Source organism: Stenella coeruleoalba (assembly GCF_951394435.1).
Source record: "Stenella coeruleoalba genome assembly, chromosome: 11".
Taxonomy (NCBI): domain Eukaryota; kingdom Metazoa; phylum Chordata; class Mammalia; order Artiodactyla; family Delphinidae; genus Stenella; species Stenella coeruleoalba.
In genome coordinates, this window is record NC_137157.1 from 89,105,270 (window position 1) to 89,132,904 (window position 27,635).

The 27,635-nt window shown below is 39.0% G+C and overlaps 1 protein-coding gene across 3 annotated transcripts in view; it reads right to left on the bottom strand.

Annotated features, from left to right (window-relative positions):
- The window catches only part of MGST1 (microsomal glutathione S-transferase 1), a 175,579-nt gene that overhangs the window by 105,671 nt on the left and 42,273 nt on the right, over positions 1 to 27,635 (bottom strand). For all 3 annotated transcript variants that reach the window (XR_013830512.1, XR_013830513.1, XR_013830514.1), the window contains exons 3-4: positions 10,536 to 10,653; positions 5,421 to 5,537 (exon numbers count right to left, since the gene is read on the bottom strand). The gene's annotated coding sequence lies outside the window, so the exon portion shown is untranslated. The remainder of the gene's footprint in view (positions 1 to 5,420; positions 5,538 to 10,535; positions 10,654 to 27,635) is intronic.

Consider the following 27,635-nt stretch of genomic DNA (forward strand, 5'->3'; position numbering starts at 1 on the left):
GCAAAGGTGTCCAGTGGCATTAGTCTTCAGAGATATGCAGTCAGATAACAATGAGATACTCACATGGGTCTCTTTCGGGGCTCATTGTTTTATTCCTTAGCTCTATTTTTCTATCACTGAACCAATGCACTGTCTTAATTATTAATTACATAATTAGTAAGACAAGTCTTTTCAGCTAGTTTTTGAGGAGAGTCTTGGCTATCCTTAACCCTTTCGTTGAAGTTTCATGAACAATTCCTGATCATGATTTTGATTACATTTTGAGATAAACCTAAGTTAGCCATGAAGCTTTAGTTTTTTAATATATTGCTGGGTTCACTTTGCTGTTAATTTTGGTTTGGAGTTTGCATCTTGGTTCACGGATGAGATTAGCCTGTAGTTTTCTGGGTTCTTATACTGTCCTTGTCTAGTTTTGGTATCAAGTTATACCAGCCTCACAGAGTGTGTTGGGAGTGTTCACCCTTTTTCTATTATTTTAAGAGTTTGTATAAAGGTTTGGATAATCTGTTTCTTGACTATTCTATAGAGTTTGCCTGTAAAGCCCTCTGGACCTCATGTTTCCCTTTGGGTAGGACTTTTTTTTAACTAACAGTCCAGATTTTTAAATGGTTATTGAAGAGAATTCAGTCTTTTTCTTTGTGGGTCAGTTTTGGAAAGTTATATTTTCTAAGCAGTTTATTACTATGAGGTTATTATAATGTTTTCCTCATCTTTTTAATGTTTGCTGCATCAGTAGTTAGGGTCCCATTTTATTCATAATAGAATTTATTTGTGCTTTCTCTTCTTTCTTGATCAATTTTTGGCTTTGTGATCCTTTCTATTAAATGTTTATTTCACGTTTCATTACTTTACGCTTCCCTCTTTTACTTCCTTCCTTCCTTCAAATATCTTTGTATTATTCTATAGCTCTCTTTTTGACTTGTTTCTTTGTTCATTGATATTTTTACTTTTTGCTCCTTCCTCATAATATAATTGAATTAAAGTTATAAATATCCATCAAAAAAAAATCACAATGAGATATTTCTTCCCAAACATTAGGATGGCAAGAATTGAAAACACAGACAAGATCAAATACTGACAAGGGTGTGAAGCAAATGGGATTCTCACATGTTGCCTGTGAGAGTAAAAAAATGGGATACCCACACTAGGAAAACTGTCTTGTAGTTTCTTATAAAGATAAACTTAGACCTAGGCTATAATCCAACATTTCCACTCTGAGGAATAACTCAAGGGAAAAGAGGACATTTAGACCCAAAAAGGATTGTTTAAGAATTTCTTTGCTGCTTTATATGCAATTGCCCAAAATTGGGAAAAACTAAACGTCCATCAGCAGAAGAATGGGAAAACAAACTGTGGTATATACATATAAAACACTACCTACAGCACAATTTAAAAATAATAATAGACTACAGATACACACAATAACATGACTAAGTCTCAACACTATGTTAAGCAAAAAAAAAAAAAGAGACACAAAGGAGTATATACTCTATGATTCATTTATATGAAGTTCAAAAACAGGCAAACTAATCTATGATAACAGCAATGAGAAACGTGGTTGTTTCTAGTGGGATAAGGGTGATAATTAGCTGGAAAGGAGCATAAGAAAACTTTCTGGAGTGATGAAAATGTTCAGGATATTAGTTACATGCAAGTAGACATTTGTCAAAACCATTGAACTGTATACTTAAAATCTGTGCACTTCACTGTATACTAATTAAACCTCAATAACAGATTATTTTTTTAAAAACTCATGAACTCTATAGAAAGTGGCCATGAGCTAAGTCTAAAATAATTACATATCCATCTCTAACAATTCTGTCTTAATACTGGATTGAAAGTGTTGAAGGTAAATATATTATGGCAGAGTCTGTGAAATTCCTGGTTTATTTTCTGTGTTTCTCCCTCTTCTAAGGAAACGATAGATATTGCTGTTTGTTATTCCCAGAAGAGGGATACTCTTAAGTGCAATTGTCTGCCGGGGGTTAAGAAGGACATCATCCCTTGCATTCAAGCAGCAATACTTAATCTTGCCAAGATTCTCTGGCAAATGTTTCGGGCAACATGGAGAGATAACTCTTCGTTTGTAGGACTGATGTTCACTTTTCCTGCATGCACCACTATACTGATTCACAGGCCCTACTATGGGTCCAGGGTAGGCATCCCAACACTCCAGCCACAAAAATTCAGTCCTATACACACTTAGGTTAATTTAATCAAGCCCTTCAGTGTAGATGATATATTGGATGTAGATATTCAAACACTGAATTGACAGAAGCAAACCTGAAAATATTATTTCAAGTTTAGAAAACAAGCAGTAGGCACCATTTGCTATCTCCATAATTGCTTTCGTGTTTTTGACGTCATGTAAGTTAACTGACAACAACCACCAGGACATACTAATAAAAGTTACCATGGTTTCTATCATGGGGGTTCTTTAAAAAATATTAGAGCCTTCCGTATGCTGAGAGAAATCACTTGGCAAATCTCGTAGAGCCTATTTTTTTCTGCCAAGTCTGCTTAAAATTCTTCTTTTTCTCAGTTTTGATTTAGTAACTTTAGATCTCTGCATTATGTTGTGTTTTGCACGGAGCTATTGACTTCAGCTAAGGAACCGTGAACAATAATTATTTTGCATGACTAAGCGCTGGTACACCATCGTCAGACAGGCACTTTACAGTACCACTAGTTTCAAAATTTAGAACAGAACTGTCAAACAAGCAAATGCCTACACCAAAGACTTCTATTTTCAAGCTACAGGCATGAGTTCTATGATGTGCAATAATAGAGTGAATCCTTGTGTTCCCGTGAAAGCTCCTGATTTGACAGTCCTGGAAACGAAAGCCTGTTTCTTTCTAGAACAGATATATCAGTGGTAGCAACAGTACAAGTTTTCAAGCAGGGCTGAGGTATGGCATGAGTGGTAGGAAAGGGAGACTCCAGGTACTGAGATTATTAAATGTTTTTAAGAAGGACTGGTTTTAGGGTGAGCAGAGAACAATTTGCCCTGAACTGAGAACATCTGATTTGGTTCATCTTGGGTGCACATCTTTCCAATTATTCCACAGAACTTTTATGGAGTTATCAATTTATATCCACTAAAATTTTTTATCCTAGAAATAATATAAATCTAATTCAAGTATTTCTCAACATTGTACAAAGCTCAAGAATGGAGCATGTGACAGTAAACATTCATAGACAGGGGCATATATTTTATATGAATTAAATGTCTTATACCTTTTCAGTACAACCAGGTATGGTCTATCAGGAACGAAGGGCCAAACAATTTCTGTTTATAAAGTTAACTTGTAATCCCTTTAAAATTTTATAACACCTCAGTTTTTTTCTCTCTGTCTTTCCTTCTACTGATAATTTGCTTCTTAAAAGAACACTTTAGAACAAGTATTAGCTTCCTTGCATAGATTAGGAAACCGAAGAACAGACATTAATGACCTTGAAATGGCATATGGCAATTAAAAAGTAAAAGGGAGGGACTTCCTTGGTGGCGCAGTGGTTAAGAATCCGCCTGCCAATGCAGGGCACATGGGTTCAAGCCCTCATCTGGGAAGATCCAACATGCCGCGGAGCAACTAAGCCCGTGTGCTACAACTACTGAGCCTGCACTCTGGAGCCCACAAGCCACAGCTACTGAAGCCTGTGTGTCACAACTACTGAAGCCCACGTGCCTAGAGCCCGTGCTCCACAATAAGAGAAGCCACCGCAGTGAGAACCGTGCACTGCAACGAAGAGTAGCCCCCGCTCACCACAACTAGAGAAAGCCCACGCACAGCAACAAAGACCCTACGCAGCCTAAATAAATAAATAAATGAACAAATAAATAAATTAAATAAATAAATAAATAAAATAAAGGGGAGGGTGGGAACATGGCTAAGATGCCACACAGATGCCTCTGTCTTTATTTTACATTTAAGTATTTAACTTAATATTAAAATATTTTAAATATTTCCTTTTTATTGGCCCAGACAAGTGTTCAGTCTCTCCAAAATTAATTCATACTACTAGATTTATTATTGCTGATTTATAAATCAGAATTCAATTTATTAGGTAAAAAAGGGAAGTTGTTCCTTTCCACTGATCAGATAGTCATACCTTCTTTACAAAATGCTCCCTTCCTAGGTGGAAAACCAAATGGGAAATAATAAATTGTCCAGAACAAAAGAAATACCTCATCCAGGCTATAGTAGAATTGGAGAATTATCTCAGGTTCCCTTCAGAGGATACCTTTCCAGTAACCACAGAAATAACACCAGAATTTTTAAACTGGATTCTCCAATTTTAGCCTTTCCCTACTAGTATAGCCTACCCAGCACTGCCTGCTGACGCACAACTGCGATCAATCCACTCTTCTAGAAACTTGTAGTAGAACTTAAGAAACAATGATTTCCACCAACAGTGCCCTTCCTTATCTCTTGTAACAGTCTTTATTTTAATATCTTTTTTATCTGATACTAGTATTGCTACTCCAGCTTTCTTTTGATTTCCATTTGCTTGGAATATCTTTTTCCATCCCTTCACTTTCAGTCTGTATGTGTCCCTAGGTCTGAAGTGGATCTCTTGTAGACAGCATATATATGGGTCTTGTTTTTGTATCTATTCAGCCAGTCTGTATCTTTTGGTTGGGGCATTTAAGAAAACCATAATTCAGAAAAGAGACATGTACCACAATGTTCACTGCAGCATTATTTACAATAGCCAGGACGTGGAAGCAACCTAAATGTCCATCGACAGAAGAATGGATAAAGAAGATGTGGCACATATACACAATGGAATATTACTCAGCCATAAAAAGAAACGAAATTGAGTTATTTGTAGTGAGGTGGATGGACCTAGAGTCTGTCATACAGACTGAAGTAAGTCAGAAAAGAAAAACAAATGCCGTATGCTAACGCATATACATGGAATCTAAAAAATATGGTACTGATGAAACTAGTGGCAGGGCAGGAATAACGACGCAGACATAGAGAATGGACTTGAGGACACGGGGGGTGGGGAAGGGTAAGCTGGGGTGAAGTGAGAGAGTGGCATGGACATATATACACTACCAAATGTAAAACAGATAGCTAGTGGGAAGCAGCTGCATAGCACAGGGAGATCAGCTTGGTGCTTTGCGACCACTTAGAGGGGTGGGTTAGGGAGGGTGGGAGGGACGTTCAAGAGGGAGGGGATATGGGGATATATGTATACATATAGTTGATTCACTTTGTTGTACAACAGAAACTAACACAACATTGTAAAGCAATTATACTCCAATAAAGACGTAAAAAAAATCAATCAATCAATAAACAAGGAAAAAAAAAGAAACAATGATTTCAACTGATCTGTCTTTCCAATCTCATCTGTAAGATGCATCAGATTGGATGACAGTTAAAGTACTTAGAAAATGGGATGAGTCTTCTTACCTGGTTTGGTCAACTTCTATGGCATCAAAATCTTGACAGCGACAGTGAGGTCAACTGTACGTGCACCCACTTATAACAGTACCCAAAAGAGTAAGTACGTGTAACTCAAGTTTCTCTCTGTGAAAAGAGTATGAAAATCACTAAACAGACGTTTTGAAAATAAACAATACATCTTAGTTCAAGAATAAAAATTGTGAAATTCGTATTAGGAAAGTTTGCAATTTTACGATTTCCAGACACCCTCAGAAGTTGGCAAATTAAAAAAGAGAGAGGGTTTAAATAGTTCTATGTGAGATAGAAGAGACATGAAAAGCAGTCAGGCTTACTAGAGCAGAAACCTTACAAACCAGGGCCAGAAGGTGAACAGGAACAGTTAGGAGAAGGATGGAGAAAGAGAGGAAGTGGCTAGTGAAAAAGAGGAACTTCAGAGGGAGAAGAGACATAGCTAATGAGGATTTTCAAATGAGGATTCTAAGCACAGTATGTAATGTAACCCTCCTCTTCTTTTCCCATCAGTCTTCAGTGAAGTATCCAACCCTCTAAAGACTTAAGGAATTGGTTTTTCGTCAGGAACTCATGAGAGGTGCTAAGCTGGGCTCCAACTAACAAGTTGAGAATGTAGACGCCTCCTGAGCACAGCCATGTCTTGGTTAAACAACTAATATACAATGAACACACAGCAGGCTCTGATCACAGTGCCAGTTCCCCCTTGGGGAGAAACTGGCAGTCTTTGGATTCAATAGCTCAATAACGCAATAACTTGCTTCAGAATGGACTTTTCCCCTACATGTTCTACTCTGTTTTTGTCCAGTAAAACCTATGCTGCATTTTGTTTTGGAAAGCTTATTGTGAAGTCTCAGTCTTTACTTGGACACTTGCTCACAGTGCAGTCTATACATATGCAAGTCTGTATAGGACGTCTATGGAAAGTGCTGACTGGCGGCAGGCAATGACGGTCTCCATGTCCTCCATCTCTTTGTAAGATCAATGACCTTCTATTCAGCTACTCACACAGCATAGGAAAGATAGGGGTGGGGTTTAAACCCCTATTAAGATGAAAGTGTTGCTTCCTGCTTCACATGAGATCTGAAAAGAGATTGCTCTACATTGGCGGTGACAGGACACTTTATGTCAACTCTATGAAGTTTCCATCCCCCATCATCTCTGTCAGCAGTGGTTTAGGAACGCCAAACTATTTTAATAGCTTATGGGGCCAGTATACAAACTCTTTGAGGTATAGTTGATGTACAATATTATATATCTTTCAGATGTACAAGGTAATGATTCACAATTTTAAAATAGTTATTATAAAATAATTAACTGTTCCCGCTGAACTACTGGCCCTGGTTTCTAAGGTTTCTACTCTAGTAAACCTCTCTTCTTTTTACGTCTCTTCTATCTCACATAGAACTATTTAAACCCTCTCTCTTTTTTATTTGCCAACTTTTTTTGAGGGTGTCTGGGAATCATAAAATAGAAAACTTTCCCTAATACGAATTTCACAATTTTTATTCTTGAACTAAGATGTACTGTTTATTTTCAAAATGTCTGTTTAGTGATTTTCATACTCTTTTCACAGAGAGAAACTTGAGTTATACATAAGTACTCTTTTGGGTACTGTTATAGTTATTATAAAATATTAGCTATATTCCCTGTATTGTACTATATAACCCTGTAGCTTATTTATTTTACACATGGTAGTTTGTACCTCTTAATCCCCTACCCCTATGTTGCCCCTCCCCTCTTCCCTCTCCACTGGTAACCACTGGTTAGTTCTCTGTATCTGTGAGTCTGTTTCTTTTTTGTTATATTTACCAGTTTGTTTTGTCTTCTTAATTCCACATATAATTGATATCATACAGTATTTGTCTTTCAACTTATTTCACTTAGCATAATACCCTCCAAGTTCTCCATCCATGTAGTTGCAAATGGCAAAATTTCATTCTTTTTTATGGCCAAGTAGTATTCCATTGTGTGTGTGTATATATATATATATATATATATAATACCACTTATTCTTTATCCATTCATCTGTTGATGGACACTTAGGTTGCTTCCATACATTGGCAATTGTAAATAATGCTGCTATCTTAACTGTACAGGCATACTTTGCAGATATTCCAGGTTCAGTTCCAGACCACCACAATAAAGTGAATATCACAGTAAAGAAAGTCATAGAAATTTTTTGGTTTCCCATGGCAAGTAAAAGTTATATTTGCACTATACGTAGTCTCTTTAATGTGCAAAGCATTATGTCCAAAAAAATAATGTACATACCTTTAAAAAATACTTTATTGCTAAAAAATGCTAACCATCATAAAAGTCTTTAGCGAGTTGTAATCTTTTTGCTGGTGCAGTCTTTAAAATATTGTGAGAATTATCAAAATGTGACACAGAGACACGAAGTGAGCAAATGCTGGTGGAAAGATGGCGCTGATAGACTTTCTCAATGCAGGGTTGCCGCAAACCTTCAACTTGTAAAAAGCACAGTGTCTGTGAAGTGCAATAAAATGAGATCTGCCTGTGTATGAAATCCCAAGCCAGGCAGAGAAAGCAGAGACTAGGGGGAGAGTCTAGATGGATTGTCTACTCTGGGGTTTGTCAATTGACACTGGTTCCCCCCATTTCCATTGCAATACCCTCTGTTGACTTATCTGAGAATATCTTCTCTCTCACATCAGTCTATCTGAAATCCATAGAGCTTCTTGTTTTGAAGCTTTTACCTAGGTAAAAGTGACTTCATTTCTGCTGAACTCTTGCAGCAGATTATATTTACCTCCTTTATAGTATGTTTACATTAAACTGTAATTTAATTACTTTTGTATTTTAAAACTCCTACTAGTCTACTCTTACTCACCTTTAAATGTACGGTATATAAATGTACAGAGCCCTAAGTTTGTTGAAAAACATTGTGCCTGTGTGCACGCACACACACACAAACACAAAAAGACCAGAAGAAAATAAACTAAATGGTGATAGTTATTTTCCCTGGCTTAAAGTCATCCATATGATTTCCATTTTCTTCCTTATACTTCTCTTTATTGTTGAAAGTGTCCATCATAACATGTATTACATTTTAACGTAAAATACAATAATAAATATATTTGATCAGAAATCCAAATATTTGATTAGTTCCTTTGGCCAAAGATACTTAGGCCCTTTATTTCACAAGACGCTCTCAAGTGATATCAATAAAACCCCAATCACTTATCATCTAGGGTTATTTGCCAGAAGGATAAAGAATCCTATTAGTTCATATCATGAAAACAGACTCTAGTAGCATCTGCTCAAGTGGTTTTCAAACTGTTCTTTTCAGTAGAATTCTATTTTCAAGAGAAATCTTACATAGAACCTTAATATCTAGAATAATTGACAGCAAGGTGCAGGTTTCTCAAATGGTCTGAAGTCTTTAGTAATTGGAGCAAATATGCACTTACTTGGTTAGAAAATCCCTGAATCACCCCTTGGAAACTTAGGGTTCATCTAGTCCAACCCTCTCATTTTACCAGAGAGGAAATTGAGGCACAGAGAGGTTATCATGCCTGTCCAAGACCAATCAGCTAGTAACTAGAACCTACATGTTCTAAGTCTAAGGTTCTAGCTCTTATATCATACGGTCCTGAATCTTGTTTGGGATTATTTTAGAGCATTACATTTATCTGACCTAAATCCAGATTGTGACGTACATCCAAGTGAGTCCTTACCCTCTGCTTACACCCTAGTCTCAATGTCTAAAGTCCTGCTTTCATTTCAGACCCCAGGGAAGCTTTCCCTGTCAAGAACTTCTCTCACCAAATGGCTATTTGCTGACTTCCCAGGGCTTGTTCTCAATGCCTGGTCTGTTATCGGACCATGTGCTCTTCACTACATTGCTCCTCCTTTGACAGACTGATGATGTGTCTGAACCTAAAAGTATTGACATCTTTTCTGTCTATTCCACATTTGGCCTGATTTTACAGTTGAAAGCACTCCAGTCTCCACGTGCCTATCTCTAAATTCACCATTCCAGGCTGAGCAATACATCTAGATCTTCCTCCATTCTGTTTTCTCTTTCTTGCCCAACCCATATGTCAAATCCTTGAGTACGTTCTATCTTGGTCTTACAAATTGGAGTAGTACATCTCTCTCTCTCTCTTTTTCTTTCAGGGACACGAGTCTACAGGGTAATGACATAAGACAACAAATGACTAAGTGCTCAAATGAGTAGAACAGGCAATACCAGCTTCGCTGGTTTAGAAAAGGAAAGTTCAATCTGGGTTAAAACAGGAAAATGCTTTTGAAGAAGACAGCACTTTTTGGTACCATTGGATAGACAGTTAGGAGGGGGACAATGTGAGCCAAAGAACAGTCTGAAATACAGCGAGATTGACCAGGATTAAGAAAAAAAGAAAAATGTTGTAGAGGAGATTTGTGAAAGCTTATTTTTTGCGGGAATTAAAATGAATTCTTTTACAGAGTATATTAAAATAATTTTAGTCACCAATCCTTCAAAAAATTCTGGTTTAGATGTATGGCCACATCCTTCCCTTTATTTATTATCATTAAGTGGTCTTAAGTGAAACCATGAAGTAGGCAATAGTTCATCTGGCAGAAAAGGTCAGCCAGGCTTATCTTTGAACCTAGAAATACATGAAAATGTCTGCATTGCTTTCCTGGATCTAATAGTCAGTGGCCACAGTCCTTTTGTGATAAATCATGGTAACTGCCTACAACCTGAGGTTGATCTCAAAAAGTCTGGGCTCCTTCCCTGCCTAACTTCTCTGTAACTATTTGTTAGAACTTTTTATGTTAGAAGTATCAGAATGCCCAACTCAAATCCAATGAAAAGGGATTTATTAACTCACAAAACTGGGTAGTCCACAGGTATATCTAGTTTCCATAAGGAAACTTGGATCAAGTTTCATAAAATAAAATTGGGATGTCTCTCTTTCACTCTGCTCTGCTTCCTTGCTGTTGGCTGAATTCCAGGCAACATTTCCCCTCATGCTTTCAAGATAGTCCTGTCTCTGGAAACACATTAAGTCACAAGGTAAACATTCTTGTCCCTAATTGGTTTCAACAGAGTCAAATATCCATCTCGGAAATTGTATAGATGAAATACACTGAATGACTTACCCTGGTGATGTCAACTTGGAAGATGTTTTCGAATGCGATTAATATTTAAATTGGTGAACCTTGAATAAGCAGATTATCCTCCATAATGTAGGTGGGCCTCATCCAATCAGTTGAAGACCTGAATAGAACAAAAAAATTGGCCTCTCAGAGCAAGAAAGACTCCTTCAGTTGACTGCCTTTGGTCTTCATCTGCACCATCGGTCTCCTGGGTCTCCAAGCTTCCAGCCCACACTGAAGATTTTGGGCTTCCCGGCCTCCATCATCACATGAGCCAGGCACTTATAATAACCCTATCTATCTATCCATCTATCTATCATCTATCTATCTACATCACCTATCATCTATGTATCTACATCATCTATCTATCATCTATCATCTATCTGTCTATCTACCTATTTGTCATCTATCTATCTATCCTACTGTGTCTCTAGGGAACTCTGACTAGTACAACCACTGAGTGGCTCCTTATAAGACAATGAACAAATATCCACTGAGACTTAGCAATTTTCTATGACCTTTGGTCTCATTTCTGAGACCAACTGACTGGCTTTGAGTCTCAGTTCAGCTTTTTGTTAGCTATACAACCAGTAAGTTACCTGACCCCTCTGTTCCTTATTTTCTCCTCATTTAAAGATAATAGCGCCTACCTCACAATACAACCAGTAAGTTACCTGACCCCTCTGTTCCTTATTTTCTCCTTCTCTGTTCCTCATTTAAAGATAATAGTGCCTACCTCACAGCATTGTTGTGGTGATAAAAAAATAAAGAAATACATGTTAAATGATTTAAACAGGGCCAAGAACATAGACATTATTCTATTATGTTACTAAATATTATTATTATCTTCATCATCATCATCATCACCTCATTTGATCCCTACTTCTTCCTCCCCATTTACTGGGTTTCCAGTTTTTCCATATTGTATTATCCAGGACTCTCAACTGAACTTTCCTGGCCTAGTTTTTTCAGGCTCCTTCTGGCTCTTCTATCAGAATTTACTCATGCCAAGAAGTTATTCATCAATGCATTCTTTCTATAATTTACAAAGCTGAACAGACAGCCTAGAATCACAGATTTTTAGAACTCATGGAGATCACCTAGTCCCACAGTTTACAAAGTAGGGTGCACAGGAACCTTAGTACCTTGATTCAATCCTGAGGGGAAAGTATTCGGAGTTATATTTTTAGTGTAAAATTTAAGAAAAAAAATAAGCTCATTATTTAATGAATGGATTCACAATAGTATATATATGACTTACCATAAATATGTATTAGGCTGTAAATGCTCCAAGATTTTTTTTTAACTAATAGAATAGTATAATCAAAAAAGTTGAGAGATCAGTGATCTGACCTATTCCTCTTACTTCACAGAGGAGGCAAGTGACTCCAGAGAATGGAGCAACTTACCCAAGATCTCAACTGTGAGTAGAAAAACCTGGTTGTCCATGGGAGACAGTGTGAGGTGCCCAGAGCTAAATTACTTAACCCCACTGGATCTCAGTTTCCTCATCTTTAAAGGGGAAATCATGAACCCTACCAAAGAAAACTGTTATGAGTGTTAAATTAAATGAGAGCATATTTAAAGAGGGTAGTACAGTGCTTGGTCCAATTTAGAGGTTTGATTAATGTTCGTTCTCCTCCTTTAGTGTCTGAGTAGAGGCATTTCTATGGAAAACAATAGTGCTTTTCAAAAACTGGAATAAATAGCACTGTATTATTTGTTGCTAATAAAGATAAATGTCACTGAGTAAAAATTTTCCAATTCAAAATATTTTTTAAAGGATGCAAAGACTATAATAATAATAATAAACCTATCTACCACAGTAGACTCGTAGCTCAGGGATGTAGGAGTAAGGGGCTCCTTTGCTACCCTCCCTCCAAATCAACCCATACGGGTCAACACTGTTGTTGGTACCAGGATTCTCTATTGAGGAGTCTAAGAACAGTAATCTGTTTGGAAAGGGAAGCCAGGAACTTGACCTAAAGCTGGTTATATAGAAAGCACACTGTTTACTTAATGTGTGTTTATTTGGGGTCGTATTTTAAGGGGGGTTTTCTATTGCTCCACCCCCACCCCAGCCATCACTGGTTGTTGCCACTCATTGTCACACACGCCTGTATTCTTAGCCTGGCAGTCCTCCCATTCCTTCTCAAAGTCCTATGCAAAAAATAGTAAATCTCCTTCATATTCCTATGTGCTCTAAATAGCTGCTATACTATGCGAACTCTCCACTGGCAACTTAATAAGTCTTCCCATCCCTAAATCAAAACTAATTAGCTTTGTTTTTCAAATTGCTGACACTGGCGGTCTTCGTTATAACAAACCTCTGTGTGATTAGTGATATAACGGCTGGTGCTGAGCTTGGGCAAATATTTATAGAGTAATCATATTGGATAGGGTTGAATAACCCCTTGGATTAACTGAGAGCTTCTGCCAGGCAGAGCTGCAAAATTGTGCTAATTTAACGGTACAGTCCGTTGTTCCGTCCGTTGATACAACCTCTACGACAATGATACAAATATAATCAGGGATATTAGGGCACAGTATGATTCCCTTATTGGCACTCTTGGCAATAATGTGCCAGAAGAATCCAAATATCACTTTGCGTATATAAATTATGTGGTAGGTAAATGGAAGTTCATACAGGGAGAAGATTAAATATCTACACACCTAACACCACGATGAGCCTGAGGTAAGTAGTCACTGGATAAGTAATAGTACTAATATACATTATTAGTATATTAGATACCAGAGGAACAATTTTGCTTTTATTTACTTTCAGGAACAGTAAACAGATCCTAATGAGGCAAGCCAGTTTTAATGCTGAAGGTGGATTTCTTCTATATCAAGCTGAATTGATATGAACTCCAACTTCTCACAGACACAGTGAGTAAATCTGAAAATATACAGTTAATTCTTAACATGCAGTCCTTAACCTGCAGTCTGAAAGGAGACTCGGACCTTGGGAAGCAAGAGGTGAAGGCAGTAGTTTTTAAAGGTCATGCGGTTAAGCAGTGGCCAAACAGACTAGAAATCCCATTTTACACACCCTACCCAGTGCTTTCCCAGCCTGGGCATAGAGACCTAGTATAGCAAAATACTGTAATAGTGACATCCAAATGACTTTAGGAAACTGGGTCTTTTTCTTACACATATTCCTTACTCGTATTGTTATATAATTTTTAGTTTAATAAGGACTATATATTTGCTATGTATAGGTGCTAAGACACAGAGCTTTCTATTTGCATAGATTAATTGCAATTGCACCATTTTTAAAGTACAGCTTAGCTATCTGCCTTAGATACTCCAAGCGGTTGGCTACATTTAGATGTGAGGAAGAGGCAGAGTAATTCTTAAAGAGTTCTATGTTTCTTATAACTGACTTGACTGACAGTCCTTAAGTGCTATTTCTTTCAAAGCAAATATGACTCACAGCCCTTAGGTAGAGTGTGTGCACAGGCTGGAAATATTGATCTGTCCACATCCCAGAAACATTAAGACACAATAGAAAGAATTTTTAACTTAATTCTGAATAATGCAATAGGAAAAACATAGGAACAGTACACAATCGACAATGGTAATGTATCTGTAATGTTTTATAATGTCAAGGATTTAATTTAAACTCGAGAAAAAGAAACTGTGTTTCCAGCCCGAACTCACCCCCTTCAGCTTAACTGTGACAGTTCTAAGAACAGCAGGTGCCTAAAGAAACTTATTTAAAGATATAAATCATGTGAATTATTTAGTCATTGAGGACAAGGTACCCAGCTTGTAAGTCACTCTAGTCACCAGCTCAAAATTTACAAATGAGAGGCAGTTTGATAAGTCTTCCCTTTGGAGTTTGCTAATAGTGGAATAAAAATATGCTCCCAATTGCTCCACGGCAACACTGGCCAGAGGTGAATAGAGGAAGAGGCAGTTGCGAAAGGCGGCAGGGGACCCAGAGGTCCCATTTGGTAGATGCTCCCTCCCTGGTGCTTCCTGAACTACTTGGAAACCACTTTTGCTATTTTCCCCTGGTCAGCCTTCTTGCTACAATCATTTCTGGTTCCCACAGAAGGCAGAAGAGAAGAATCAATACTGCTGTGGGTTACAAAACATGAAGTTTTCTCAATTTTGGCTTCAATGGCTCTCCCAGCCCCACAGAAGTGCCCACAGCTGGATTCTTCCTTCCAGCAGTGGTTCAATGACAGGGTTGCAGGCTACAATGCTGTCACTACCTGAAGAGTAGCATTTTCAATTTTTTTTTTTTAAAGTTAAGCTTTCTACAAATAGCTCTGTTTCCATTTAATAAATGTATATAATACTTTCCTAGGGCAATAACGATTGGCTTCCACAATTACATTATTTGGGGAGCAAATGTCAATGGATGAGAGAAAAATGGGCTAAAGGCAGAGAGAGCTGGTGAGCATGGGAGGAAAAGGACTGACAGGTCTCTGAAGGACATCTCCTTGCCTGCTGAGTTCTTCTCTTCTCGCCCTCCACCTCCCACCGCAAATCATCGCCACTGTCTCTCACCCACTCCTTTCTCAGAATCTCTCTGGAGTCTGCAATACTGTGCTTATCTCTTGTCACATAGATCAGAGTTATTGCTTGGAAAATTGTCCACTTAGCCTTCAACTGTAGGCTAAGACTTGCCTCCTACAGTGAAATCAGCCCAGTCCTTAGGCAGAGGGATTTTAAGCATTCATATTTAAGTTTTATCTTGGCGTTAAATCAATTTGTTTGCTATCATGACCCTGTGACTAGTGCAGCCAAGTCTCCCCAGGGCTGGGTTCGGGCCCTGAGCCATCTTTATCACTAGTCCTTCACCTGATTTGCAGCCCATCCCTGCAACTAGGTTCTTGACATTCACTACTGAATATCTGAATACCTGTCTCTTTAGATTGTTGCCAGTTCTCTCTACAGGGATGGGGTCTCTGTAGACTCTATAACTACCTGCTCTGTCTCTGCTTAAGGTGATACATGAGGTTCCCTCTAAGCTTGGTTCATATCGAAGCTGTTTTTCCCACTTGGAGTCATCTCCCAATTTCAGATTCCCTTTCTATATTCACAAAGGGAAAGCTAGATCAATAATTTAGTTATAAGCCTACAGAGGATCTGAGAGTGTCTGTGGACTCTTGGACCTGACCTTCTCTGGTCTGGTTCAGTTCCACAAGTATAATACATGTAATAAGTAATAAAAAGCATGAATGCTAATAGTAACTTCTCTTTGTTGAATTACTTACAAGGTACTTAGCACTGTGATGTTAAGTATTATTTTAATATTCACAACCATCTTTTAATTTATACAGAGCTGCTAGCCTGGTGATAGGCATAAGGACATCTCTTTCCCAATTACGGAAATACTGTAATACTTTCTCATGGGTTAGTAAATAGCCATGGCCTCAGTCTTCCAAGTGCCCCCCCATCAGACTCCCCACCTCCCAGGTTCTCTTGCCATCAGCTGCCCTCTCCAGGAACGGGAATTAAAAAGTCGATGCCTTGGACATATATACACTACCAAACGTAAGGTAGATAGCTAGTGGGAAGCAGCCGCATAGCACAGGGAGATCAGCTCGGTGCTTTGTGACCACCTGGAGAGGTGGGATAGGGAGGGTGGGAGGGAGGGAGATGCAAGAGGGAAGAGATATGGGAACATATGTATATGTATAACTGATTCACTTTGTTATAAAGCAGAAACTAACACACCATTGTAAAATAATTATACTCCAATAAAGATGTAAAAAATAAAAAATAAATTAAATAAATAAATAAAAATAAAAGAATGGCAAAATAAATGCTTCATCTGTAACTTCAAAAAAAAAAACAAAATCAACAAACCATTATTCATCAATGTGGCAAAGAAAAAGTGTTCTGATTTTTACTTCAGAAATAAAATTGGATAAAGAAAGCAGTTATAAAGTTATCTAAACAGAATACTTCCACCTTGCCATTCATGCTCCTTCTAAAGCAAAAATGAATCAGTTATTTCTTTCTCGGCTCTAAAATTCATATCAAACAAAGGGAGGGCTACTGGATAGTAAGATTGGGAAAAAGCTCAACCAAATCGCTGTATGTTCTCTTAAGAAAACTGCTTCATTACCTTCTTTATTTTCCTCCTTTCTATGTCAAACATAATCAGACAAACCAATGGCAATTTCTCACTTGTAGCCACGTGGTATAAAAAAAGTGATATATTTGGAGTTGTTCTGCAACAGTTAAGTCTTGGGCAAATAAAATATTTTATTGAAAAAAAATTTAAAAAAATTAAAAATAAATAAAAATAAAATAAATAAATAAATAAAAAGTCGATGCCTGGCATCTCATTGGTGGCTGCCATGTCATCCTGGTTGCCAAATATTTTTAATATCAGTCCCTGTATGTATTGTCCTTAATCTACAAATTAGAAAAATGAGGCTCAGAGAAGTCTGCTTGCCAAGGCCACACAATAAGGAAATGAGAAAGCAGAGACTCAAGTCCATGTCTCTCTGTCTTCATAGACCATTTTCTTCCCCCCATACCCATAGCTCATAGACACAGACAGATGGTTCTCAAACTTGTCTGATAGTAAAAGTAAGCTTTTGTCAAAGTTATAGATTCCTGGGCTCTTCCCTTTGGAGATTCTGACCCAAATCAACCTAGTGCTGGGCTAGAATCTACACGTTCAAGGTGATTCTTATGGTTATTCAAGCTTTGGTAACACTGCACTACAGTATTTTTTCCAGAATACAATTTGAGACGGACTAGAATTATGGTGATATCTGCATGTCTTAAGTGAGCACATAAAGCCTTTAACACCATTCCTGAATCATAGAAAATGTTTTTTGAACAGAACAGGATATGTGTTTCAGGTAGCAGGCTAGTCGCTGCTTGTTTTAGGTTAAAGTGGTGCAGTCCAAAAGTACAGTCATTCTTTGTCATCTCTGGAAACATCATTAGAGATAACCAAAATTAGAATGAAGCAAGATTACAGTTTAGCTTCTCCCAAGCGGTTAGTGCTGAGAGTGGGGAGTGTGTGCTCTGGTCTCAGAACACATTTCTTATTAAAAAAAAATCAAAAAAAAATTACAGTTTACAAATCGGTCAAGCGAAAAGGACATAGAAGGAGAGCTAAAACAAAAACAATTCCGCGAAAACTGGAGAGAGGACACTGAGTTTACTAAGAAAAACATCCTGGTTCTAAAAATTATCAATCTACCCCAGTAGCATTCCAAAATCTGCTCCGCATTCACCTGTGAATAAAGAACTTAAATGCATGTGTTTATCTGTGGTGGCCATTGGTGTTTCCCCCCGTGTTTGTCACCGTTCTGTAGCCATGTTTTTTCCGGTAATGTCTGACAATGTGGTTTGTCACATAAAGCCTTTTCAGTAGCTTCTCCCTCCTGACATCCTGTCTCTCATTTCTGCTGTTAGCAAAAGCTCATCGTGAAACATAAAAAGATGTCCAGAGAAAAGGCAAGAATCACATATTAATTGCACACGGCAGGATTAGGTTGCAATTCTCTTTCTCAGGGAAAGGCTTAGAAAGAAACAGGAAGAAAAAGAGCAAAATAGATGAGCGGTTGTCTCCAGTCTTCTCTTATAATGAGAACTGATTCATTAAATATTTCTGAGGACGGCAGAGTCATCTAACTCAGTAGAACCTCCTAGATGCTCTTCCTGACATGTAAATCATCGATGATCAGGAGAAACCTACGGTGGAGCTGAAATTTACTACCACAGGACATGGCCCAAGCTGGGTTGGTTCTCTTCCAAGTGACAAACCCTGCCAAACGCTTAAACACCTGCCACAGTTAACAGTACACAAACTCCTTTAGACAACTGAGAAACAGCTCATCGGATAAACCAATAAGTAAAATAAAGTGCAAAATGTACCCTCGGCAGAGGCTGATAAAATAAAACATTTAAATAAATTTAACTGAATGCTTCCAAATGGCACATCCGACAATGAGAGGAATGCACAGTGGTGAAAGCCATGGAGAGAAAAACAATATTGAGCCATTTTTCTATAATTCTAGAAAGCTGAACCCATATCTAACTGCACCCTCATCATCTACAAATAATGTAACTTTCCAGTCTAGAGTGAAGAAAAATGAAATAAAATAGAACAATAGCAACAACAATAATAATAAAGCTTAAAATTACATGGTACAAGGGACTTGGAATAGGAACCCTGTCTTCCCTTATTTATTTGGGTGAACAATAAAGCTTTTCTTCGTTTACTTAGTAGGTTTTTTTTTTCCTCCAGCACTTAACACCTGTATGAAAGTTCCTGACTTAAGAGGTAGGGCTTAGCTAATGAGGTGTGTCAACACGACTGGAAGCCCATTTCTAAATGAAAATTGCACTGTGCTGTGAGTACAATCCCTTCAGGTTGAAGAGAGCATTTATAAAGCAGCAGGGGTGGAAGCCCGGGCTTTCTCTGTAAGAAGGGGCTGGTAGGGTTACCACAGCTAGCGGAGAGAGACGCTGAACTAGAGCTATGGGCTAAAGTGATAATTCTCCTCCAAATTAGTCATATTTCTCCAGGTTACCTTCATAGATAGCGAGCAAAGGCAGATATAATCCCTCTCCTAATTGTAAACCAGCACCAGACTAATTATATTTCCATTTACCCCAGATACTCTAAAATCATAGGCTTTCTGTTTGCTAATTCCTCTTATTCATGGCTTTATGGCTCCAGAGGAGGCTTTGGGGAGTACGAATTGAAAAACAGTGAAGCCGGTTAGTTCCACATAGACATTAACTATGAAAAAGTAATGGAATGAAGGAGAAAAGGGGGAGGGAAGAAAAAGCCTCGTATTTAGTTCAGACTGATATCAGTCAAGACTGCAGAAGGATTTGAGGCCTTGCCACATATGCATGGGAGTCAAGGTCACAGCTGCAAGAGGACAAAGCGATGTTACAGACACCCAGCCTGTGTTTCTTATCCAGTAAACAGAGCCATTCTGTGATGAGCTCCACTCCCTTTGTCTTAGAATGTGTTTTATCTGTATCCTAGTTTTTATTTAACATCTATGTAATTATGAGTATTTTTATGTCAACTCATTAACATTAGCTTGGGAGGGACCCATGCACCAAAGCTCTTGGGATAATGCAGAAAATCATACAATGTTGGAAGCTGACAAGTAGGATAAATTCCTCTTATTCATGAATAAGAGGAAACAAATTCATTCAAGTCTTTCATTACTGTTACCCCCATGCTCCTTTCCTCAGTACTCACCCTGTATGATGCATGTGGTTCAAGTCTGTGTCAGGGGAATGATAACATTAGAATATTATATAATTGTATGCTGGGAGAAGGCAGTGTGTGTGCGCGCACACACGCATGTTTGTGTGTGTCTGTACTAGAGAGAGAGAGAGAGAGAGAGAGAGAGAGAGAGAGAGAGAGAGAGGGAGAGAGAGATCAGGCTACACAATTCTTGATTGAAAACAAACACTCTTAAAACCGGCTTGAAGGCTTTATTTATCTATAGCTTTCTGATGCAAGTAAATAATAAAAATCTTTCAAGCTATTGCTAAGATCACACAACTTTTGTCTCCCAAGTATCCCCCCCGCTCCGGCCACAATTAAAACGGGGATCATGGCACCAATATGGTGATGTCACTATCACAAAAGCCAGGCATTATCTTGGTCTTTAGTTGAGGAATGTTCATTGCTGGTTCACCAGGTCAGTACGGGTTCCCAGGGTAGAGGAAGAGAAGGAATTAAGGTTGAACAGGGCCAAGCGAGCAAACTCTCTGATAGCAAAAGTTTATGCCCTCCCTTGAAATAGGGGCATTTACGGTGGACACATATTACCCCGAGGCAGCGCGCAGCCAGAATTTGATCCTCCAGGACTACACATCAAGGGATTTAATGGTCAGCTCCTCTATGTGATAAGACTCACATTTATGCCACACGTTTAGACCACACCCACAGCCTGAAAGAGTTCCTTGCATAAATGAAGTGCTTAAGCAGCATTGCTTGCAATCATAATCAAGAGAAAATTTAATAATTTTCTGTGAAAAATTTTGCTTTAAAGCAGACAATTTGCCTGTGTTTTTAGTTTCTTGGACCTTTTTTCAAAAGTTTATTGTATTGAAGTGTAGTTGATTTATAATGCTGTATTAGTTTCTGCTATACACAAAGTGATTCAGTTTTTTATATATATATATATATATATATATATATATATATAAATTTTCATGGTCTTTTCCATTATGGTTTATTACAGGATATTGAATAGAGTTCCCTGTGCTGTACGGTAAGACCTCATTGTTTATCTAGTCTATGTATAATAGTTTGAATCTGCTAATCCCAAACTTCCGGTCTATCCCTCCCCCACTCCCCCCACCTTTGACAGCCACAAGTCTGTTCTCTATGTCTGTGACCTTAGACCTTTCTTATCCAGGTCAGGAAACATTGAGGAACTGAATTTAAATTCAAAGGTTGCCTGGTAAATACCGTTGGCCCTCCGTACCCACAGGCTCCACATCCACGGATTCAACTAACTGCAGGTTGAAAATAATTGGAAAAAACTCCAGAAAGTTTTAAAAAGCAAAATTTGAGTTTGCTGCATGCTGGCAACTATTCACATGGCATTTACATCGTATTGACTACTATTTACGTAGCATTTACATTGTATTAGGTTTTATAAGTAATCTAGAGATGATTTAATGTATACAGGAGGATGTGCGTATTATGTGTTAATATTTCACCATTTTATATAAGGGCCTTGAACATGTGGGAGTTTTTGGTATTGCCGGGCGTGGAGGCTGTCCTGGAACCAGTCTCCCATGGATACCAAGGAATGACTGCTTGGAATCAGAGAAACGGAAATTATATATTCCCAAGAGATGATATTTTCATCAAGCTATGAAGACTCATGAGTCATTCTTCTCCACTGAAGGGTTCTTCTTGCCAATTTTCTCACATATTTGTGTTCTCTAGTCAAGTTACCCTCTTTCTTTCGAATGTTGTTCTTTCCCTGGAAACACATTCATTTATCCTACTTTTTTTTCTGGATGCTATAAAAATCTTATCGTTTGTATTTATTATCACCATGTTCCCCATTTTTGTTTAATCATCATTTTTTTCCTGCCTATCTCTAGAATATTCTCCCAACTAACTTGTCGATTTTTTTTTTTTTTCCCACTACGCGGGCCTCTCACTGTTGTGGCCTCTCCCGTTTTGGAGAACTGGCTCCGGACGCGCAGGCTCAGCGGCCATGGTTCACGGGCGCAGCCGCTCCGCGGCATGTGGGATCTTCCCAGACCGGGGCACGAACCCGTGTCCCCTGCATCGGCAGGTGGACTCTCAATCACTGCGCCACCAGGGAAGCCCCCTAACTTGTTGATTTTTAAGGTCTAGCTTAAGACCTTTCTTTCTTCACCTACCCTGCTGATATTCTGATTCAGTCTGATACACAACCATCACATGTAAGGCAGTGAATTAACTACTAAGTGGATATGAACGTTTGTGAGATATGGTCCTGGCTTTCATCATTCAGTATCAGTGTCACATTGATGAGCCTGTTATACTACTTTAGAGAATCATAGAGTAGGGTAACCATGTGCACTAGGTTGCTGCATTCACATCCTGCCCTAACATTTGCTAACTGTGTGATCTTGAACATCAATTTACTGAACTCCTTTGTGACTGTTTCCTCATCTATAAAATAGGAATTTTAATAACAGCTTCTACTTGGTGGGGTTATAGTGACAGTTAAATGAATTAACGTGCTTACATTTCTTAGGACAATCGCTGGCAAACAAAACACACAAACAAAAACAATGTGTTTGCAATTATTATGCACTACTTTCTCAACTGTTAAAACCTTCATATTTACTTCTTTTCCACTACCCGTAGGCACAGAGGCATCTAGTATATTATCATCATGTGGGTGGTCTTCACTGTCACCTCCTTTTCTGACTCTGTTAGTCATGGAGACATGGATGGTCAATAATACTTCCTCGCGTTCATTCGTTCAGTCATTTGCTCACTAAAAAATATTTATTGAGTCCTTGCTCTATGCCAGGCTCATTTAACTTTGGAGATACAACAATAAACAAGATAGGAATACGCCACCTGACCTCATGAAGCTCTTATAGAAGAGAGAGGCTTATACAAATGAAATTAAAAAGAAACAAGAAAATTACAAGAAAATTGTGATATAAAGGCTATAAAGAAAATGAAAGGGGTGATTATTTGTGAACACAAACTTGTGACTCATCATGAGCAGGGAGAGAGCATTTCAGGCCAATGAGACCAGTGAAAAGGCCCAAGAAAGAAAACAACCAAGAAAGAAGCAAAAAGCCTTGATATTTTAAGAAGTAGAATAAGATCCTGTGGCTGTTAACGATATGGGAGACGTGACAGAAATCTACTAATGGGAGACGTTGGAAGGCATGGTTAGGAGTTTGGATTTTACTCTTATCAAAACAAAAATCAACTGAATGGTTCTTTTTTTTTAAAATTAGAGTGGAGTTGATTTACGATCTCTGTGTTGAGGGTAGAACAGATTGTAGGGGCAAAAAATGCAAACTGGAGTCCCATCGGGAGGTCACTGCCATTGTCAAGGCCATGTAGATGGTGAGAGATGGACAATTTAAGGTGTATTTTGGAGGTAAAGCAGACCATCTACCTGCCAAGTAAATGGGTGAGACCTTAACACTGAGAAACCACTTTCTCAGGAAGCCAAGAAGCAAGGCAGGTAGATAGCACTTCCACAGGGTGGGTGGGGGGCAGGGGTCATTTGGAATCATTCTGTTTAATTAAATTATAAAGAATACAAATTAAGACAAAAAATGTATCCCAAATCTAAATTTACTAACAAACGATCCAAAAGCCCTTTTCCTGACAGAATTATAAAGTAGGTAATGTTTGTCTTTGGCTTTACAATTCATACTTTAAAAAATATTGTTAATAATTTTTGAGAGCTTAGTATAAACGAAATGCCCTTCATTCATTTTTCCATTTAATTCGCATAACAGCCCTTTAGGCATTTACTATGATTATGTCCAATTTTATAGATGTGGTAAAATTGCATCTCAGTGAAGTAACTTTTCCAAGATGAATGAGCCAGACACAAGACAGCTAGGATTCAACCCAAGTGACTGACACAAGAATCTTAATCGAACCACTATTTTACAACCTTGATGACATCACCTAACTCTGTCTCACTCTTTTTCTGTCACATACACACACACACACTCTCTCTCTCTCTCTCTCTCCTTCTCTCTCTTTCTCTCTCTCTCTCTCTCTTCCCTCAGAGAGAATCTATTACTTTCAGTCTCTCCAAATCCACTAATGACCTCCCGAGTTTTGATAAATTACATCTTTCCTTTCAATAGTAGAACCACTAATTGTGAAAATCAAGTTTGAGCAAGGCAGTAGAAGAGATACTTCCTGAAACAGAGCAGGCTTCCGGGGGCCTCCGATAGCACATCATAGCCGGCGCTGTGGATAAGCGTGGCCTTAGCACGGAAAGGATGAATGATAGATGATTTGGAAGAAATAAAGGACAGGAGTGTTAAAATGTTTTAGGGCAGGGGACATTCAAATAAATGCTATTGGATGATTTATCTTCCAAAAGGTGTTATATTTACTGCTGAAACACACCTCCATGTCTGCCAGAAATGTGGCCATAAAAAATCTATGTGGGGCTTCCCTGGTGGCGCAGTGGTTGAGAGTCCGCCTGCTGATGCAGGGGACACGGGTTCGTGCCCTGGTCCTGGAAGATCCCACATGCCGCGGAGCGGCTGGGCCCATGAGCCATGGCTGCTGAGCCTGCGTGTCTGGAGCCTGTGCTCCACAACGGGAGAGGCCACAACAGTCAGAGGCCCGTGTACCGCAAAAAAAAAAACAAAACAATCTATGTGTACAAAAAATTTACACTGTAGCGAGCTGACCTCCACCTTTCATTTACTAAAGCCACCACCTTAGCTGCGAGAACGCATTTCCAACTTCCTCTTAGACTTCAACACCTGGATGTCCCCCAGCACCTCAAGCAGGATTTATTGAAAATTCAGCTCGTTACCTTCTCTCCAGACATTTAATATTTGAAATCTTAGTTAACACACCATTTCAGCAGTTGCCAATACCATCAACTTCAAAGGTTTCATAATTGACTCCCTTACTCTCCCTCAGCTCTCCAATTCCAATCCAAAGCAATAGCATATACAGACATTTCTTCTCTCAAATTATCTCACACATCTACACTTCTTTACCATCTGCACTGTGACTCATGTAGTTCAAGTCTTCCACATGCCTCAAGTGCAATATCTCAGACCAGTTTTCTGAAAATCAGAATTGAGGACAAAGCCAAAGTGCTAACACTTAATACTGAGGGGAAGAGTGAGGGGAAAGAAAAAGCGAGGTGGAGAAGAAGGAAAAGGAAGCACAAGGTGATCTGTTTCCGAACTGGCACAGTTTCTCAAGGAAATCCAGGTGCTTCCTCAGTTCCACAAGATAGAATGAAAACACGGTTAGGAAGAATCTATGGGAGAAGAAGCATAAGCAGATTTTCTTCAGATCCTGTCTTCCATCTCTTATTAGTCAAAGTCTCCTCCTCTGGGCTTTAACTTTCTTACACTTCCGTCTTGGTTTCTGGGTCCCTCTGGACAACTACTGAAGAAGTTGGAATCTCCAAGTACCCTCTCAAGTAGGAACTAAGCACTAGAGCTACTCTGGCTCCCCAGTTGCAGCGTGTAGCATGGAGGTTGTGCCGAAGGCCAGCCCTCACCTCCTGGGGAAGGTGTAAACAATTGGGGGTTTGGGACCATAAAGTTACTCAGAACATAGCACGAAATGGTGTGAGCAGTTGCTAACAGCAATCTGGACAGAAAAGAAGGCAAATCACTGAGACTGGGGTGGAGAGGCAAGTCTGGGATTACACAAACCGAATCTGTTAAAGTTTACTCGGTGATACTCAGTTCTGCTCACAACCTCTAATAACCTCTAATAAAGTACAGGTCTTAGATGTATAGAAGATGTCCCCACTTCTTCCCCAGAGGGAGGTACCAATCCAGTCATCTAAGATCGTGCTTGTTGCCATCTCCTAAAAGAGCTTAAAGAAGGTTAGCAGCCCAAGCTACATTCCCAGCTGCTTAATGACATTTATCATATATTTCTCTCTTCTATCCATTTTAGATTTTCCTCTCCCTTGGCCAGAACTCCAGCTGGTCTGTATTTCTTACCTAGTGAGTGACCTAGCCCTCCTTTCTGGAAGTGTCTGAGCTATAGCTTCCTTGTCCTTGACAGGCTGCGATCGCTACCACAGCCTGTTCAAAATTATCAGAGGGCACACAGAGCACCAAGGGAAGATCCAGTGAATATCGTCCATTCCGGACATGTTCCTTCCTGCCTTACTTCTGTAGTAGAAGCTCTGGCTCCTGAGAGTAAAGAGTACCATTTACCTTGACCTTTAGAGTAACTCCTTTTTGCCTTCTCATTTATTGGCACAGAAACCCCAGAGGGACCAAACAGTATTTACAGCTTTCAGTTCTAACCTCATAGAGCCTACATGTTTCTAGGATAAGAGGTAAATGAGAGAAAGAAGTGCAGTGCAAATAGACAAATCCTTCTTCTGTCCTTTTATTCTTCATCCTAAACATTCTTGCTGTAAGGGACATGGCTCCATATACTGGTTTTTATCACCTCAAATATACTGCCCTAACCCCTCAAAGATTCCTCTAAGCTGATGCCTTAACTGAGGCTTCAATGGCTGTTCCACATTTTGTCAAGCTGCCTACTTATGAGCCGTGGGGAAGACACAAGTATTTCATGGGAATGAGCCTGATGCTGTACCTCCTTTGCCCAACAATGGTTCTCTTAGCCCAGGGCAATATTGTGTGGGATACCAGGTCAACCGTCAAGGCTTTCTGTAGAGGATTAAAATGTATGCTGCCATGGGCATTGCAGGCAGGAAAAACAAACCTCTACAGTTGACCATTGAACAACACAGGTTTGAACTGCATGGGGCCACTGACATGTGGATCTTTTTTTCAATGAATTCATACTACAGTATTACATGATGTGAGGTTGGGTAAATCCACAAATATGGAACCACAGATACCAGCGGTTGACTGTAAAGTTATATGTCGATTTTCGACTGCATGGGGGTCAGCACCGTATTGTTCAAGGGTCAACTGTATTAGTTTTCTATTGCAGCTCTAACAAATCATCAGTCACTTAAAACAACACAAATTGTCTTACAGTTCTGTAGATCAGAAATCTGCCGTGGATCTCAGTGGGCTAAGATCAAGGTGTTGGCAGGGTGCATTCCTTTCTGGAGATTCTAGCCGGGGTTGGGGGGCTCTTTCCTTGCCTTTTCCAGTTTCTAGAGGTTACCCACAGTTCATGGCTGCCTTCCTCCATCTTCCAAGCCATCGATGTTGAGCCGAGTCCTTACACCATCATCTCTCTGGTTCTCTCTTCCAATCCTCTCTTCTACTTCTACGGACTATTAGAATTAACATTGGGTCCACCTAGAAAACCCAGGAAAATCTCTCTATCTTAAGGTCAGCTCATTAGCAACTTTAATTCCACCTGCAGCTTTAATTCTCATTTGCCATGTAACCTAACATATTCAGAGGTTTCAGGGATTAGGGTATAGATGTGTTTGGGGGAAGGCATAGCATTGTTCTGCCTCCATACCTACATCCAGAATAATGTACTTGGTTGAACCACATGAAATTGTCATCTATGTAAGACAAAAATGGTCATATATTGACAAATTCATCTGCTTCAATCTATTATCCATTCTGGTAAGGATAACTTACTGCCTCCTCCAAGATGAAAGATGTTGCATGTCATTGACCTGCCACCATGTGGCTGACTCTTCTCTCCAAAAAAATAGTGGCGTACAAGGGCTGTTAGTCATTGCTGCTAGTGGATTGTACATTCAACAGTGCCGGTGCTCAGGTCTGGTCCTGACTGTATCACTTCCATCCTATGACGATTTGCTGCTGTGTCCATTTAACACTTTGATGCATGAGATCCAGAAACACTCAATTCATGAGAGGTAGCTCTGGTCCCATTCTCATTCGCTGTCCCGTGATCAGCAACTCAGTCTCTATGAGGGCTCTGAAACATCCAGGGAGCTATTTTTAAAAAGAGAGAGTAGCCTCACTCTA